The sequence below is a fragment of the Lontra canadensis genome, unplaced genomic scaffold, assembly GCF_010015895.1.
Source record: "Lontra canadensis isolate GAN:19392208 unplaced genomic scaffold, GSC_riverotter_1.0 scaffold84, whole genome shotgun sequence".
Lineage (NCBI taxonomy): Eukaryota > Metazoa > Chordata > Mammalia > Carnivora > Mustelidae > Lontra > Lontra canadensis.
Window position 1 is genome coordinate 8,620,648 of NW_022631078.1, and position 11,883 is coordinate 8,632,530.

Consider the following 11,883-nt stretch of genomic DNA (forward strand, 5'->3'; position numbering starts at 1 on the left):
TATAGCTGTATGTTTCTGTGGGTCTTCTCTTAAAAATTTTATGTTTAGTCTTTCAGTCCATGGGCATGGTATATCTCTATGTTCATTTATGTCTTCTGTTAGTGTTCTTCAGTAAACTCATAATCTCCCGCACAGAGGGCTTCTATTTCTTTTTAAAGACTTAATCTTTTCATGCTTGATATTTTTATGCTATTATAAATGCTACCTTTTTGCTGGTCTTTAAAGTTTGGGACATAACTGTTGAGAGAAATCTAAATATCCATCAAGATTCACTAATAGTTAACGTGTTACCATGTTTGCTTTATCTCCCTCTCTTACTAAACATGTTTCTGTCTTTATTATGTAGACAGGTAAATAGATAGACGCATGTGTTGCTGAACCATGTGAAGGGAAGATTCAGATATCCTGACACTGCATCACGGAATACTACACAACTTACTACATGAATCAGGGTGATTATTCTCCAACCGACCTTCCAGTTAATCAGTTCTTTCTTCACCTGAATCTAATCTTTGCTAAATCTTCCCATTAAGTTTTTTTTTTTTTTTAAGATTTTATTTATTTGACAGAGAGAGATCACAAGTAGGCAGAGAGGCAAGCAGAGAGAGAGAGAGAGAGAGGAGGAAGCAGGCTCCCTACCAAGCAGAGAGCCCGATGTGGGACTTGATCCCAGGACCCTGAGATCATGACCTGAGCCGAAGGCAGAGGCTTAACCCACTGAGCCACCCAGGTGCCCCATCCCATTAAGTTTTTAATTCAGTTATTCTTCTTTTCATTTCTAGAATTCTACTTGGTTCTTTCAAAATCTTTTAAAAGTTTCCTTTAAAAAACTTTTCATAGGTCCATGTTTCTTGCAGGTATTTTTAAGCATAACTTTACTGGTAAGAATATTAAGCAAACTAGTATAGAATTCTTACTAGTAAGAATAATAAATAAACTAGAGAGAATTCTTACCAGCAAACCATTGAAAATATATGCATTTAAGGCTATAAATTTCCCTTTACTGTAACCCACAAAAATAAAAAATTGAGATGTAATTCACAGACTATAAAGTTCACCCTTTTAAGGCATCTAATTGAGTGGTTTTAGTATATTCATAGAGTTGCACGACCGTCACTACTATCTAATTCTAGAATAGTTTCATCACCACAAAAAGACACCCCGTACTCATTAGCAGCCACTCCCCATTTTCCCCCCTCCTTCAAGCCCCTAGAAACCTCAAAATCTACTTTCTCTTTCCATGAATTTGTCTATTCTGGATATTTCATATAAATGGAACCAGATGTGGCTTTTTGTGCCTGGTTTCTTTCACTTAGCATAATTTTGGGGGGGGTTAGTCATGTTGTAGCATGTACGTTGTAGCATGTATGCGTTCTTCCTTCCTTTTTAAGTCTGAATAATATTGCATTGTATAGATATACCACATTTTGTTTATCTATTCATCAGTTGAGAGACATTTGGATTGTTTGCACTTCTGGGTACTATGAATAATGCTGCTATGAATATTTGTGTGAACATATGTTTTCCACTCTCTTGGGTATATATCTAGGAGTAGAATTTCTGGGTCATATGGTAACTCTTATGTTTAACTTCTTGAGGAGTTGCCAAGCTATTTTCTGAGGTAGCTTTTACCATTTTACCACAGGTATTGGTATGTAATATTTTCATGGTCCTTTGGCTCAAAAAATATTCTAATTTCTATCATGAACAAGTATAGAAGTATATTTCTTAACTTCTCAGCATTTGTACTATAATAATTCTAACATCTAAAGTTTTTATGTGTCTGTTTCTGTTATCTATTATTACCCTGCTGATTTATGCTCATGATGTTTATTTCCTGATTATCTTTGGCTATGTGCTGGTCATGACACTTGAAAATTCATTTGTATGATTAATACAAGAATTTGTCTTTGCTTCTGCCAAGTGCCTGGTGCTATTGTACCACCGTACTGGTTAGGTAAATGAAGGTCATAGCTTGAAGTTTTCTAGAATACCCAGGTAAACCCCAGACTTAAACTCCTCTTATAAAGGACGGTTCATTTCTAATTCACTTTCATTGCATAGCCGTTGGGTTCCACTTTGTTGTAAGGAGCATGTCTTGTTAGACTTCCCACCTGTGTGAAGTGATTTCTGTTCCTATCACCACCAAAAGGAAAGTTGGAATTTGTTGAACTCAACTAATGCCCTTAGGAAAAAGTGGCATTTGTGATCATTTACTTATCAGGTCTCCGGGTTTGTTTGTTTTTGTTTTTTGTCTTTTTTGTTTGTTGGTTTGGTTTGGTTTGGTTTGGTTTCAAGTACCTATTTCATGCAAGACTCTGTTCTGGGCCCTAGGGATTCAGTGGTAAGCCAAACCAGATATTCCTGCCCTCACAGAGAACTGAGTTCTAGAGTTCTGGAGAAATTTGATAGATTAATCAAATTGTTTTGTTTTGTTTTTTAAACTGTAAAAGTCTGATGGTTCTGGGAAAGGAAATATAGGATTTGACCTGGTGAGGGGTTCAGGGAAAGCTTATCTAAGGAAGTCACTTGAGCTGAAATATGAGTTCTAGGATTATTGAAGTAGATGCCACTAATAACATGTGGGGCAAGTCAACTTCTTTATGAAATAACATAGAGCATAAAATAAGGATGAAATCTTAAAACATCTTCTGTTGGCTTTCTTCATACATCTGGGAGACCTAGAAATGGATTCTTAAGGGATAGCAGGATACAGTAGCTCCTTTTTTCACCGGTTGTAAAATTTCTTAGTTGTACGTTGCTAAGAGTTGAGAAGAAACAAAGCTCCAGAGATACAGCACTCCTCCCTCCCCTTCCCCCATTACCAAAATGTGTTGCATCAGATATCTTGAAATTCACTCAGAGAAACCCCACAAATAACTAAGGCAACAAAAGCTATCCCTTTGAGAAGCTACTTTACATGCCCATAGTAACTTCAGATTTTAACTAGGTTTTACGTAGCTCCTATATTTTAATTCAACCATTTTTTAATTAGTATAATTAACAAGCACTTATTTGAGTTTCTATTTAGCCAACTCCATTAAGTGAATAGAACAAACTCGGCTTAAATTAAGAACGGGTATATTCTGATTGACTTTATAATTATCTCAGATTAAAAATACGTCATTAAATGCTATTAAGTATTTTATTATTTGAAACATAAGGATCTTATTATAAGGCAGTTATGAAAATATCACAGTTTACCTATTGTCAAATTACTGATGTGTTCATCCTTTAGATTTATTAAGCACTCATTATGAGTAGGCAATTTGCTAGACATTGGGGACACAATGGTGAACAAGATGGGGGCAGTCCCATCTTCAGAGCTGCCATTTCATGGGCAGAGTGTGATATGTAAATGCTATGAGTTTAGGAAGCAGGGGATAGTGTGGAGAGGGCCTGGTAAAGAGGGATAGCTAGCTCTGATTTAGGGGAGGGTCGGGGAATGCTTCCTGGAGAAAATGAAGTCCAAAATGAATCCTGAAGGTTAAGCAGGAGTTCGTAAAGCAAAGAGAATAGAGAGAGAATTTTCTAGGCAGAGAGAACAGCATGTACAAAAGCTGGGAGCAGGAGGGAGCGAGGTGAGCCTGAGGATCAGACAAAGCTGGTGGGTCAGAGAATTGAGCACCTTGGTTTCCCTTCACGCAGAGACACCATGATGGTTACGAAGTATTACGTAGTATTAACTGACTAACAGAAAAGGACTGGATGACAAGGAAATGGATCATATTGGAAATGAAGCGTCCTAGAAATTTGGGGGTTACCAAAATCCATTCACAGACTGACAAAAAATAGACTTTATAGGGGTTTTTTGGAGGTTTTTTTGTTTTGTTTTGTTTTGGAGACCTTGGTGACTCACCTTCCCCACAGATTGGGTGGTTGTGACAGTGTTTGCTCTGGCTGTGTGAGGAACGTCGTCTTTGTGTGCCTTCCTTCTGAAGAGAAGGTGAGTCCTGAGAGCAGCCTGGTGAGTCAGTTACTTGCTCGTCTACGGGCGACTGTTTTTCTAGGTCTCACTGCATTTTTAATAGAGTGGATTCTGAGATGTGATAAAAGGATTTAGATATGTGGAATTGAGAGATTTTTCTTTCTTGCAGAACAAGTAATTTGAGGAGGCCAAGCATATTATTGTTATGCCCCAATATATGTGCCACCTCTTATCAGCAGGCAGGCTTAGAAAAGAGTAAATTGGCTCAGAAGAGACTCGGTTTTTCAAGATGATTTTGTTTGGTAATTTCAAATTCTGTTTTCTCACTGATGGTGCAGAAAGTTCTCAAAGATATGGTAATTATTGCAGAATTACGGCTTTAGGCGTTCGCAGCCATTCAAACAGTGAAACTCCATTATGAAAATACTGTGGTCTGTGTGTTCCGTTGTGCCGCAGTTGAAAACTTGTCCCTTATACCGTGTCCTGCACCATTCTTACAGAACACCAGGAGCAAAATGCAGAAAGTAGACATTCTAGGACTTGCTGATTAATTAAAAATAGGGCATGAGAGAGCAATGCATCAAGGATGAGCTCCGGAATTCTAGTTTGTTATTATTATTAATAGTAATATAACAACACTAATAATCATTGACATTTATTGAGTGCTAACAATGGTCGAAGCAATTTTAATTCTCCCAACAACCCTACCAGGAAGGTTCTAGTATTGTCACGATGCATGTAAGAAAACAAAGGCTAAGAAGAGCTAAAGGAGCTTGCCCAGGGTCACAGTAAGGAACTTGCCCAGGAAACAGCAAGAGTCCCAGCCACGCCTTGAGCCCTGAGCTGTCTTAGTGTCGAGTTTGTGTGTGTCACCATGGGGCCGCACGGCCTCGCAATCCAAGGTGAGGGCGGCCAGCTGGGCAGTGTCACCACTGACTGGAATAGGAAAGTGGGAAGATGGAAGGTCCAGCCTGTGTCTCCCCAGCTTTGGGGGCAGCTGGAGGCCCTGCCTTCCACACTGGCCCTCCCCGTTCACATCCTGCTCTGCAACTGGTCAACCCCCCCTCCCCCGCCCCCTGGGACCCACACTCCCCAGCCGGCCCTTGGAGGCTGGGGCAGAGCTAGAACGTGTCAAAAGCCGGTTTGGAGGTGAAAGACTGTCCCGATTTCTCTCTTTCTTACTTGATTAAAGCTGGGAAATGTCATGGAGCCACACACGCCGATTTCAGTGGAAGCTGTTTCCCTAGCAGCTGTGAACTTCCGCTTACTACCATGGATCCCTGCCTCCGGACTATACAACGTGCACTTGAAAGCCACGCAGAGCTTTCAGAAACAGCAACAAGAACTGAAGGAAAAAGTCTGTTTTGAATTTGGTTACATATAACAGTAATATGTTCGTACTTCTTTGAAAAAAAAAAAAAAATGTGCCGGGGGCACTTAGTCATGTAACTTAGTAATTAGTCTCATTATGCCTGGCACTAAAGATGGGATATTTGCTTTGCTTCCACATCCCTGTGTAAGGATCCCAGACAGCAGCCACCCCACAGCCCCAGAAGAGCTGGTTTTAATTAACCCTAAATGGGTCCTGTTCCACCCATACCCCCCACCCCCATTTCTCCAAAAACCACCACCAACAACAACAACAAACACAGAAAGGAGGGAACTAGAAACAGTAACACACTAGATTAAGCCAAATGTGAGAATAACACGCAGCTTGAAAAGCACAAACTCCAGAGATTAAGGGAACCAGCAAAGGGGCACCTGACCTGGAGACCAGCAAGCCAAGTGACTTCCCAGTCTGTCCCTGTCCTGAAGGTAAAAGGGTGAGTCTGTGACAGGCCCACTGTCAACAGCGTCCACTGGCAGTTTGAGAGCTCTTGGCGACAGGCAGGATGGGACGTAACAGAGAAGCTGAGGCACGAGGAAGAGCGGGAGGTCTGCAAGAAAGGCAGGGAGGCCGGGCTGCCCGTCTGGGCGGAGCCCTGCGGGGCTGCAGGTGGGAACCAGTCGGCACAGCGTCCCATCCCGTCCTGGCGGCCGTGACAGAGGCCGTGGCTCCGGAAGAGGGGCTGTCAGGAAGCCCGAAACCCAAACGTCCTACATTCAGGTGGCAAGGGGCCCTCGCAGAAGATGCACGAGCCTCGCCTTCCCCCATCAAGCCCCACGTGTGCGCCCGCCCAGAAACAGGAGCCCGCAGGGGGACAGGACAGGGCTGGAGGTAGCCCTCCAGAGCTCCGCTGCTTTCCTGAGCATAGGCATCCCGAATCCGCACCTGCTGACGTGTCTGCGGAGAAGCGCTGCTGAGCGAGGCCCTGCCCACGTGGCCTCTCACGAAGGGGACGGCTGCGTGAACAGCCCTAACCAGCGTGGGCCCCACCGGGGACAGTAACGGCAGGCAGCTTAGGAACAGCAGGTCCGAAGGTTCTCTCACCTGCCTCGTGGGCAGGGGTTGCCTGGCGATCTCACTCTGAGGCCTGTAAGGTTCCTCTTTTAAAGGATGGTAGGAAGCTGTGCTTCCCGGTTACCTCAGAGGGTTTCCACGGCTAAGTCTGTTCAGATCCCCTTGGCCTTGTGTTTCCTACCATTTGTGGAGCCCTTCCCAGCTGGCGAGCCCTTGAACGCGTCTCTGTTCACGGTAAGGCAGAGGAGAAATGGGGGCCTCAAGAGAGGCTGAGTCAGCGGTCAAGGTCACACAGCGCTGAGCCACTGGGCTGGGACACCTCCCCCAGGTTTCTGATGCCAGATGCATCCTCTCCCGCCAGCTACACCACCTTCGGCCTCTTTCCTAAAACACAGGGAAGGTTCAGGATTCTAAGCAGCAGCCAGAAACTCAGTATGGAGTCTCTGCCCTTGAAATTGTCTTCTATATTCTTAATCTTATAGATTAACTTCATTTAAGCCATTAATGTATTTCACTGTCTCTAATATATGGAAACCTGTTTTCACGTGACTCATTAATCTCCACTTCTTACCCCCAAAAGCCAAAGTTATTGGAAACAATATTACATAGAGACCAGAACACCTCACATTTCTGAGATGAGCTGAAGGAGGAGAGGGGGGGCTCTCACTCTGATTTTGTCTAAACCCCTGAATGACAGTCGTGAGAAGGGCTAAATTCATTGACAAACGTGCCGAGGTCCGCAGCGGCCCTCCTCTACCGTCTGACATTAGAACATAAGTGGGATCCGCCAGCCGCTCAGCCCATCGCCTTCACCACATGGAAAACTTTAGTAAATGGAGATGCTTGAATGTTAGTAAGCAATTGATTCATTAATTACAATTCCTAATTTTGAGATTTTAATAATAATCCGGGAAACAGGACGGGGTTAGGAATGAGCATGTGCCTTTCTTTGGTTTCTCTCTTCTGTCCCTACAGGTAGCCTGTCCAGCCCCCGGGCAGCACAGCTCCCTCAGGGTGGGTGCAAATTCCAGGGGGAATAGCAGTGTCACTGGTTGTCACCAAAGCCCAATGACGAAGGTCAAGGTGTTCAAACGGCAGGGTTTTGGTTTTGCTGAGGAAGTGGCCTGTCTAAGCGGACTGCCCCAACAAGATAGGAGAAGCTGAACCCTCCCCTGGGTCCCTATATTAGTCCTAGGGCCGCAAGAATAAAGTGCCATGAACTTGGTGACTTAAAATACCTGAAATGCATCCTCTCGCCGTTCCAGAAGCCAGAAGTCTGAGCCCAGGGTGTCGGCAGGGCTGGTCCCTTCTGAGGCTGTTCCCCCCAGGCCTCTCTCCCAGCTTCTAGTGGTCCTGGCAGTCCTTGGCATTCCTTAGCCTGGAGCCTCCCTCCGGTCCTCCCCCTCCACCTCCCTGTGTCTCTTCACGTGTTTCCCCTCTTACATGTCTTTGTCCAGACTTCCCCTTTGTACAAGGACACGTGTCCTATTGGGTTAGGGCCCACTATAATGACCTCATTTTCACAGGCTTATCCCTTCAGAGACCCTATTTCCAAATAAAGTCCCATTGGGAGCTCCTGGGAGCGACGACTCCCAACGTATATTTTTAGGGAATCTAATTCAGCCATTCAACTTCCATCTGCTTCTATATCCAACGTCTCATCTACCCACCTGTGAACAAACATCTCAATAAAAGCAGCCCCTTCCCCGGACACCCGCCTGGCTCAATCCTGTCCTGTCCCAGGACAGTGACGCAGCAGAACATGCAGCCAGCCCCCTTGTAGGACCGTTTAACCCCTGGGCGGCCCTGCAGGGTGGTGGGGAGCAGGAGCATAGGAAATGCAGCTGCCGGCGTGAGACCATGCTGACCTGACTGCCAGCTCTGCCCCTTCTGGGCTTTGCAGCCCTAGGCCTGCTACTCAGACTCCCAAGCCTCTGTTGCTTCCCTGTGTCATGATAGCTCCCACCTCGCTCAGTTACTGTAAGTGGAAACACGTCTACAAGATCCTTGCACATAGTAGATGCTTAGTAAATAATCAGTCCATCCCCACCTTTCCCTGGATCTCACGAAGCCTGTTATACAGGCAATGTGGTAGCAAATCTGTGCTCCTTGAGCTGAATCTGTGGTTCAATTAACTGATAAAAAGAGGTATTTCTCAGTGCCTGGGTTTTCAGAATTCACCAAAGGGTACCAAGCTGACTGGTGGGCTGTCTTCTTTGACAAGGATGCAGGTCGAACACCATGCCCGGCATTGACGGGCTGTCGCAGCATCTCTCCAGCTCCCATGTCGCGTGGGCCTTTGTGTCTGCCACACAGAAATCAATTGCCCTGTTCCTGGGAGCCTGCACCCCAAGGAGCAGCATTCAGAGAGGAACAGGGGCTCTGGAGCCTGCCTCTCTCTTTTCGGGGGCTCTGGCTGCCGCCCGCTCCTGCACCCCTGCCTCGGGTGGGAGAGGCCGGAGCCTGCTGCAGAATGACACTTGTGGGAGGGCTGCCCCTTGCCAGGGTCGCCGCCGCCTCCATCTCGAGGGTTCAGAAATGCTCCCTTTACCAGCTTTCACAGAGGTGCTCAACCCTGAGGCGACAGCTTTGTAATAACCCAAATCAAAAGGGACAGCTTTATAAGCCAGATCATTCCTGGGCACCAGACTGCAAGTGTTTATTTATTCATTTGTACGTTTGTTCACTCGGCCAACAGACCTCTAGAAAGGGCTGGGCAATCTCCCACGTTAGCTCATTTGAGCCTTAAAATAATCCCTGTGGCCCCCTTGCCCTCTGTCTTACAGGCGGGGAAATCGAGGCTTGGCGAGATGAAGTGACTTTCCCAGATGCCTGCTTTTGCGGTGGGCACAGGAAAGCAGGACACCAGCATCTTGGTCTTATAAACTCCTCCCCTCTCGTCTTTAGACCCTCTCTAGCTAATCGGAGATGTGCCCGGCCCCAGAAAACTTCCCCTTCTCAACCTTCACAGCCAGCATATCGACCAGCGCTCACGAAGTTCCGCGGTGGTAACACAACCCCAGGTCCAGGTTATTTCTCACTTGGGTTAGACAGCAGCTGCCAGTCGGCTGAGGCTGATTCAAGCCATCCCCTCTCTGAGATCCAGGTGAAGGAGCAAGGCATGCTCTCGTGGCAGGCGGAAAGAACAATGGTGGAAACACGATGACTTTTGAAACTTCTGGTGAGAATTCCTTCTCATGGAAGCCACCTGGCCAAGCCTGCTGGAACTGGGGCAGGGAAGTAGGAACTCTTTCGCGTTAAGGCAGCAAATAATTGGCAGCAACGATATCATCGACTACGGCGGGGCTGTCTACCTGTACGGACCTCACTCTCTGGTTTACAATATGGAGACGCTATCAGTTCCCTCTTAATGAATGTAAAGATGAAATGAAATCCAACACAGTAAACTGTCAATTTCATCACAGTTCTGCAGTGCCTCACACTGTGCCTGGCATAGACCAGGTGCTCAAGAGATAATAGGTGGCCCTTGATTCACCCATGAATAGTTACTGATCCCCTACCGTGAGCCAGGAACCATTACTCTAGGATAGCATTTAGGATCTAGTGGAGAACAAGACAAGGAAAATCCCTGTTCTCACGGATCTGGAACTGCGTTCCAGTTCATGAGGCACAGGACAATAAACAACTAAATAAAAATTTCAGAGACCTGTAAAGAAAATAAAGCAGAATAAATAAGAACAGGATACAGAGTGAGTGAGATCCACCAAGAGAAAAGTAACTTGGCTGGAGATCTATATGATAAGGAGCCAGTGGTGAAAAGATGAGAGGAATCAGCATCCTGGACAAAAAGAGGATAGCATGTGCAAAGGTCCTGAGGCACGGATGAGTTGGACTGCTTAAGGAACAGGAAGGCCCGTTGGGCTAGGGTGTCCTGAATACAGTGTGCACCTGCACAGAAGGAGGCTGGAGAAGAGGCAGGGGCTCCAGAACCTAGCCCAGTGCCTGGGTCACAGGACGGGTCAGGAAACCTCAAGAAAGAAAGAATAGTCATCAGCATGGGATAACAGCCACTCCGGAGAGAGAGCTCCCCTTCCCCTGGAAGGGGTGCAGAAGCTCTGCCCATTCCTTCTTTCTGAGTCTCCTCCTTGATTCCTCATTGGCCCCTAGAAACTTCTCACAGTGCAGTGTCCCTCTGTGATGTGTTACCATTTCCAAAATCACTGCTGATTTATTACATTTCATGGTGGCTGTTTTCTGATGACTTAGAGACATACTTCATTCTTGTAAATAAGCTCTCCCCAAATCACAGCCTGGGACAGGTTAAAGCTAATCCCCCCCATGGTACACTGATTGCTGTCAGCTCAGCCTCCAAACCACGGCAGCCACTGACCTTGGCCTGGGTTCCAGGGTGACTTTCGCTTTGAGGACCTGGATCTCCCTGCCCACAGACAGTGGGGCCACATAGTACACGCACATCTATTGCCATAAGTGTCTTTCACCCACACCTGCTTGCAGAAGAGAGAAAGAGTCGTGTAAGTAACACAGTGAACTTGGGCTTCAGGACCAGCTGCAGTAGGAGACAAGACTCAGAGGTTTCCTCAGGGTCCTGGTGCCTCTCGTGGCTTGATCACCTTTTTTTCCAGTGATCAGCAAGATCCTAGTGTTTAAGATCAGGGTGGGGTGGGGGCCGAAGCTGCCTGGCCGCTGGAGAGAAACAGCACTCAGTGCCACCAAGGATGCCTGGGGCGGCCCCTGTTACAAGCCAGGACCTGAGTCTCAGGGAGGCTGTACTGGGGGTCCTGGGTGGGGAACAGGGTAGAGATGGGGCATGGCCCCCCTTGCCTGAGGTCTCCAGACATGGGGGTATTGGGAACAGGCTGGGGGAGGTGGGGGAGAGGCAGGCCTGCACCCCAAGTCCAGATTTCCTGATGATTCAGAGAAAGCTGGGAAGGGGTCAGGCCCAGGAGGCAGAAGTCTGGAGTGAAGATGAGCAGGTAAACCCACGACGCTTCTGAGCAATGGCCACGTGGCGCTGTGTCCAAGCCTTAAGAGTGACCGAGAATCCAGCAGAGAGGGACCCGGGGAGAGCGCCCTCCATCCCCACAGGCAGGGCCCACAGAGGACCCCGTGTCAGGGACAGGGCTGCACACAGGGGACTAAACACCCACGGGAGGACCATTTGAGGGCCACCGGTCAGGCTTCTGAATAGAGTCACAGGCAAGAAGCCCAATCCAAAGAGCCAAAGTAATAAAAAGAATTCTCCTTTCCCTTCGTGTTCTCAAAGCCGATGTGGCATGGATCCCGAGCTGGACGCTTCGGATCTCCTTTCCTCCTCTCTCCCTCGTCCTGCAGGTACTGCCCCTGTGCTTGCCGAAGTCCCAGCAACGCCCCACCCCCGCTGACTCTCCACGCTCCAACCCCAGGTTCTAGCGCATTCCTTCTTCCCCCCTCTTGGGGCTGGATGGAGAAAGTCACTGCTGGGGGACACTGAAGAGGGAGACACTGGGGAGTGGGGCCCTCCCAGCACTGGGCTGAGCAGAGCCCGCGGGGTGAGCTGCCAGGACAGAGGACAGTGGTGTGGGCCTCGTGGGCC